The following is a 7,150-nucleotide window of genomic DNA, read 5'->3' as shown; positions in this document are numbered from 1 at the left end:
ACCATTCTTGTTCCTGTTGAGTTGTTTAGGCCCAGTGGGGTATGTTTGGTGGACGGAATTTGGTATTAAGTGGTGCTCTACTGAACTAGTTACTTTACTTGAAAGTTGACAGAGTGTCAGCTACTGCTTGATCAAGATATGGTACTGCAATGGGAATCTGGCTCCTGAGAGCCACCTGTATCCTTTCTATTTGAATCACTGTGTTTAACTGCTTTACTTTATATCTAGTATGTGTATCTAACTGATTAAACGTGAAATGCCATGATTCTTGACTACTAGTATTTTGGTACCTCATTGAGCATAAGGTCACTCCTTTCCCATTATCTTTGTTTTCCTTACAGGGGAAAACTGTGAAATCATGATTTTTGGAAAAAGGGTCGAGCTAGTGTAAACGTTCTTTTGTTAAGCTCCTTTGTAATTGAAAAATCCTAATTGTATTTTGATTTAGTATCACACTTTGACTTGTAAATTTCCAACGTGTGTTTAAAAGTGTTTATTCATGTCTCTCTCGTGTATTTGTTGGTGAATGTACTTTTGATGGGTGTACTTGAACTTTACTTGTATCCGTTGGGGATTCAAACGAGTGTAGGATTTGATTGAGAAAAGAAAAATTTTGGCCGGAAACTATTCACCAAATCCGGCCGTATATCCGACCAATTCCTAGCGGGATACTTGGCCAGATTGGCAGAGGAAATTGAAAAAAAAATTTGGTTTCACTACTACCTTGAATCCGGCTGTGAATCCGGCCAGATATCCGGTCAACTTCTGGCTGGATTGTGACGTGGACCACTTTTTGTTTTGTTTTTGGTTCTGTCTTCCTTTTCATTGAAGTGTTTACTCGATGTCCCATTTCACCATATGGTTTGGTAAGTTATATTTTGACATGGTGGTCTCCGATTGTTTATTTTCTTTTGGTTTTTTTCGTTCGTTATTCAGGGTTTGTGTGATTTGTTTCCGTAGTCCCGGCGAGAGTTGGACAGGTGGTCCGCCGAACCCTTTGGTTCGCCTTAGGGGAAGGGAGGCTGTCACAAGGATTATTACACTAGTACAACAAACAAGAGAGAAAAGTAGTAGTGCACCTCACTGTTTGAAAACTATTCGAAGTTGACTTTTGCAAAGCTTCTTTGCCACAATTTCTTCAAGCTTCCAAGGCAAGATTGAACACTCAATACCCATCTCTCTCTCACCTCTCTCTCGGCTGACTCTCTCAAGGATGGAGGAAGAAAAACTCCATTTCCATCTAGCTTCATTTCTCTCATAAATCTTCCACCAAATCACATACTACTTGGAGATTAGTTCTAGCTTGGAGAAAGGCATCATCTTGTGGACTTTTTTTGTGGAGAGTTTTGGTGAAAAATTCTGATTTCATCTAGGGTTCAAGAGATAGCCTTCATATCCTTTAAATCTTTCCATTTAATCAAAGTTTAGTGGTTAGATTTCATGGGTTTACAACCCTAAGCAAGAAAATAGGTTAGAGGAGTTGAGGAAATCATTTATCTTGCTTTAATCTCTAAGCTAGCGGTCTTGAGGTGGATTATAGGTAGCTGCCTTGAGGATCTGTTGCTTGGTTAATGTCATTTATGTGTTATACGAAAGGTTTACGGTTAGAAAATAGAGAGAAAGTTGGAAAATTTTTGGTTAGTGAGCTGGCCGAAATTCTGGTCATGTTGCTCTATTTTAATTTGAAATTTTGATACTTGTTTGGTTGTGAAATTGATGGTTATATATTGTATATTGTGTGTAGAATGTGCCTTTCAAAAATCGTTTCATTTGGTTGCATAAACTTGAGCTTTGGCAAGAATCAAATCTGAAAAAACACATAGCAGAGGTCTCGGACAGTGCTACTTTGTTCGAACATAACTTTTTACACAAAAGTTGAAATTGAATGCCGTTAGTGGCATTCGAAACTAGACATTCATAGCTTTCCAACGGTATGAAAATCACCTGCTAGTTCGAATTGAGTGAACCGTAGTGATTCAGAAACTTTGACTCTCCTGTTGTGACTGTCTGTCCGAGAGGAATGGAAAAGCTGCATATTGTGGCTTGATTTTCTCTCACTTGTGAACTGATTTTGAAAATGACTCTTTCTGATGAAATGTATCATTTTAAACCTATATTACAATGCCATAAACCATTCTTAATTTGAACTTGTATTGAGCGAGATGTGGTCTGATTTCGAAAGTGCAACAAAGCTAGCAACTGGAAAGTTTTTCCCTTCTTGCTAGCCGAATGGTCAGGGTTATTTTGGGATGTTTTGTTTCAAAAATTTTGATGTCAATTACCCATAAATTGCTTATTAAATGCTTCTGGAACCTTGGTTTAAAAAATGGAGTGAATTGGGATTGATTTCATTGGACAAAAACCTTTGGAAAGAAAGAAAGAGTGGGTTGGCAGATTTGCTTTGAAAAATTCACAAAAGTTAGTTATTTTGTTAACCGCCTTCTCACGTGATTTTTGCCTATAATTTGATAGACAAGTAGTCCTCATATGGAAGTCTATGTGTACCAAATTTGGTGTAATTTCAAAACCATTGCGATATCCAAATGATGCCCCAAATATTGCTCTTCAAATCTGGAAATTTACCGATCAGTTTGCAGCCGACTTTGAACTGTTATATCTTGATACTCAAAACTTCAAATTTAGTTTTGTTTGTTGTGTTTGAAACCTTGTTTGGAACTCTTATTATGTTACAAATTTCAAGAGCTGATTCACTTTCTGTGAATTATGCCGAATTTCGAAAAATTACTAGAAAACCAAGACTGCTTCAAATCTGTCTTCTTGGAACTGAAACTGTGAACTGAAAAATGAGTGCTTTCTGTTTAGAATCTTGGAAAAGTGTCTTCTAGGAACTTTTAGTACTTCGAACCTAGTTTCCGATGGTATAAATTTTTCCATTTTTGGACATGCCAAACTCAAATTTGATTTTTCAAAGATTGTCACGCAAATCTGAAATTTTCCAATTTCTTAGGGAATGAGTTTTTAAGAACTTGTTACTTTTTTTTGCACTCGATTTCATGGAAGAGGCAAGTCTCTCTTGGGACTTTAAATCCTCACTTTTGAACCTCGATTTTCAAGAGATTAAAGTTCTCTTTTAAGACATTGATTTAGTCTAAACAAGTGTACATTCTTTCTTGATTGATGTATGGTTGTGAATGATAGAAAATCGTTATTTCTTCAGGCGCTCAAGAGGATCTTCAATAGAATCTCAGAACGGACGCCTAAAATCTTGTTTGATCACTTACTCACTTTTTGACTTGGTGAATGTCAAGTGCATGATTTGTTTTGAAATACGTGAATTGCTTCTTGTTAATCATGTGAATTAGAATTGTCGAGACGAATGTGTACTTTATCACACGTTCTCTTTTAAATGAAATTATGATCGAATTTTACTATGTGAATTGATAATCGACTCGTGTGAAATGATGTGGTTGTGAATCGTATTTGTGATTGTCGATTCGAGCGTTGTCTCATCGACTTATATTCGTATTCAGGGAACGCCCAAACTCGTTGGCTAACTTTGCGAATCGAGCTAGCATGGGCTTGGTCGAGAAGCTTAGTAAACCATGAGCAAATATGAAACTTGATCTATTGGAGAGATCTTGCTTGGCATACTCATGTAGTATTACCACGATATACTCGAGAATATCAAAATCTTGATGAGCGAGCCCGGTAAGAGGGTGTAACGGTGACGGGATTTGAGGAAAGTGGTGTTTCTATGGATTTGATACTTATGTAGTTGACGAAGTGTCAACATGGAATTTGATCAAGACCTTGACTCAGCTACGTGGAATTTAGCTCCTGAGAGCTACAGAATCCTTGAATTGTTTCTGCTTACTTTTCCTACTTGAAATGTTAATTACTCGAACTTTACAGTTTTACTTACTGTATAAATGTTGTTACTACTTGGACTACGTGTTTGCATGTGTGTTTCTTGGCCTCACGAGCATTCACTCACCCCATTTGCTTTGTTTTCCTTAACAAGAGTTGAAATGGAAAGAATTATGGAGAAACCAACTTGCTAGACTTTTGACTAGAGTTTTGAATGTAATTGTTTAGACAACTTTTGGAGGTTGTATATTTTGGAGAATGCTGATGTACTTTTGGTTACTTATGACGTAAGACTTGTATATTTTTAAGGAAGCAACCCTTTCTTTATATTTTTGACTTTTAGTATCGATTGATTATCCATAAATTGAATTCGTCTCGTAGTGAGTCCTAGCGAGATCTGGACAGGCGTCCTACCGATACCCTTTGTTTCACCTTAGGAAGAAGTGGGGGCGTAACAGTTGGTATCAGAACACTAAATTTAGAGATCTATTTGGGAGAGATATTAAAGACTTTACCCTCGAGAATAGGAATGAGATAACTTAGTTATACCTTAAGTAATGTTTGAGCGAGTTAGTGACTTTAACTTTCTAATCCGGAAATTGTGGTCGTTTTGTAAGGATGGAGAATGGTAATGGTCAAGCTAATGGCCAAGTGGAGCCTCTTAGTCCTATTTACTATCGAGCACTTGGTGGAGAAGCTCGTGTTCGATTCTCGCCTTCTTCTAGGTTTCCCTGTTGTCCCTGTAGGGCGACACACGTGTACCCTAATGACCTAATACTATCTATTGACAATAAGCGTCGTCAGTTAGTGAATACCAACAGAGCTCTACTCAAGGAGATTGAGGAGCTGGGTGGCATAGTTGATGCTCAGGGTACTAGGATTGCAAAGTTAGAGGGGACGGTGGTAGACAAGTTGGCTAGGACTGAGACCGCTCATAATGAGCTTCAGAGGGCTAGAACTCGATTGACTAGAATAAGCGAGGAGGTTCGGGATCGGGTTTCTGGGATCTTGGCAGACACCACTATATTGATCGATGAGGTGATGGATGCTGTTCAGAGTCCGATTCAGGAGGGCACTGAGGAGGAGCCTTTCGAGGAGGATCCGAAGGAGGACCCTGAGTTGGAGGTCCCACCTGATAGTCCTATTGAAGATTAGACTAGGAGAGATAAATCTTTTGACTTGTGTAGTTAGGATTAGTTGGGGTGGTGCAAGTTCAAAGGCCATTGTATTTTGCTTGACTGTGTGTGGCCTACTTTTGAGACACCTAAGTCTACTTTTGACGTGCATGACTAATTGCACTTTTGTGGCACATGTGTGCCCTATTTTTGTAAATGCCCCATGATTTGCTAATTGTATGAACTTTAAAGTGTTAATATATGCTAGTTATTGTTATTTCCAATGTTTTCATGTTAACTCTTATTTTAAATATTTTCTCGCGTAATTATTTTATTTCTTGCATTAGACATAACTAGAATTATGGACGAACGAAGGAGTAGTAGAGGTCGTGGGCATGGGGTTAGGCAAACCCAATCTCAAGGGGATGATCGGGGATCGGCAATTGGGCCGACCCAAGGACAAAAAAATGTAGAGGGTAATCAAGTGGCTACTGCCATTAATCGGATGACCGATATCCTAGAACGATTAACAGAGCGATAGGGTCCAGGGCCAATTAACCAACCCGGGGTCCAGGATAGAGGAGACGACAGAGCCTTGGAGAGGTTTTTGAAATTTGCACCACCTAAGTTTATTGGGAAACTCGATCTCGAGTTAGCGGAAAACTGGCTGGAACGAATGGCTAATATTTTCACTGCCTTAGACTATACCGAAAAGAGGCGAATGAACTTTGTTGCCTTTCAGTTTGAGGGTGTTGCATGTGCTTAATGGGACGTGATAAGGGGAAAGTGGGAAAGAGCGCAGACCCCTTGGACTTGGAAAACTTCACGAGGGAGTTCAATGAGAAGTTTCTTCCGTCTCTAATCCAAGAGAAGCAGGAGGACGAATTTATAAAGTTAAGGTAGGGAACTCTTAGCGTGGTCGAGTATGAGAGGAAGTTCACTAAGCTTTCTAATTACGCTCTAAAATTGGTGATTAATGAGCGAAAAAGGATAAGACATTTTGTACAAGGTTTTAATGTGGAGATTCCGGGGGGTTGGCAGCAGCCTAAATCTCTACGTTCACCAAAGCTCTAGAGAAAGCGTAGAAAGTCAAAAGTGTAAGGCTGCAAGTTAGGAATTTTCATACTAAGAAAAGGAACAATCCTAGTTACTCTTCTGGACAAGCCCGTAAAAGTGCCCCACCTTCCAAGATGGGAAGGAGAATGGGAGGAGTAAAGACCGCTGGAGCTCCAAGATGGACTTTATCAAGAGGAGGTTGTAGTGGGCAAGGTCGAGCGAGAGGAACACCTTCTGGTGGTTAGGCCGTAAATCCTCAAATTAGTTGTGGCTACTGTAGTAAGCCCAACCATGTAGAGAATTATTGTTAGAGGAAATTGGGGAAATGCTTGTATTGTAGTAGTACCAAGCACCAGATATCGAAATGCCCAATTGTACCAAAAGAAAGAGGTAGTACCGATACCAAAAGAAGGAGGTAGTACCGATACCAAAAGAAGGAGGCAGTACCCAAAAGCCACAAAAGTCAACCTCTAAACAGACTAGTACTGGAGGGAGTCAACCAAAGGTACCTGCTAGGATTTATGCATTGGACTATCAGCAGATTCCAAATGCTACTGAGGTGGTCGAAGGTACGATCCCTATTTTCCACCATTTATCTAAGGTTTCAATTGATCCGGGTGCAACACACTCTTTTGTGAACCCTAACTTTATAAGTGGAATAGATGTGAAGTCAATTAAATTACTTTATGACTTGGAAGTTAGAACACCTACTGGGGAATAAAGTTTACTTACTAACTTGGTGTGAGATATGGGTTGGAGAATGGAAGTTACTAGCCGATTTGATGGGCTTAACTATTAAGGGGTATGATGTTATTTTAGGAATGGACTGGTTAGCTCGCTACCATGCACAATTGAACTGTAAGATGAAAACGGTAGAGTTGTCCATTCCAAGAGAAGAACCCTAAAATTGGATATAAGGGGTAGATTAGTCTCATCTGCTCTTATTTCAGGAATTCGAGCTAGAAAAATGTTGAGTAAGAGAGTTCAAGAATATTTGGTTTTTCTTATAAATACGTCTAATGATAAAGTGAGATTGGAAAATATGCCTGTAGTGAAGGAGTATCTGGATGTTTTTCCTGAAGAATTAAAATCTTTGCCTCCGAAAAGGGAGATAACTTTTAAGATTGATGTGACTTTGGGGATAGCACCTA

Source organism: Coffea arabica, chromosome 11c, assembly GCF_036785885.1.
Source record: "Coffea arabica cultivar ET-39 chromosome 11c, Coffea Arabica ET-39 HiFi, whole genome shotgun sequence".
Classification (NCBI taxonomy): domain Eukaryota; kingdom Viridiplantae; phylum Streptophyta; class Magnoliopsida; order Gentianales; family Rubiaceae; genus Coffea; species Coffea arabica.
Note: the sequence above shows the minus strand (reverse complement) of the source record.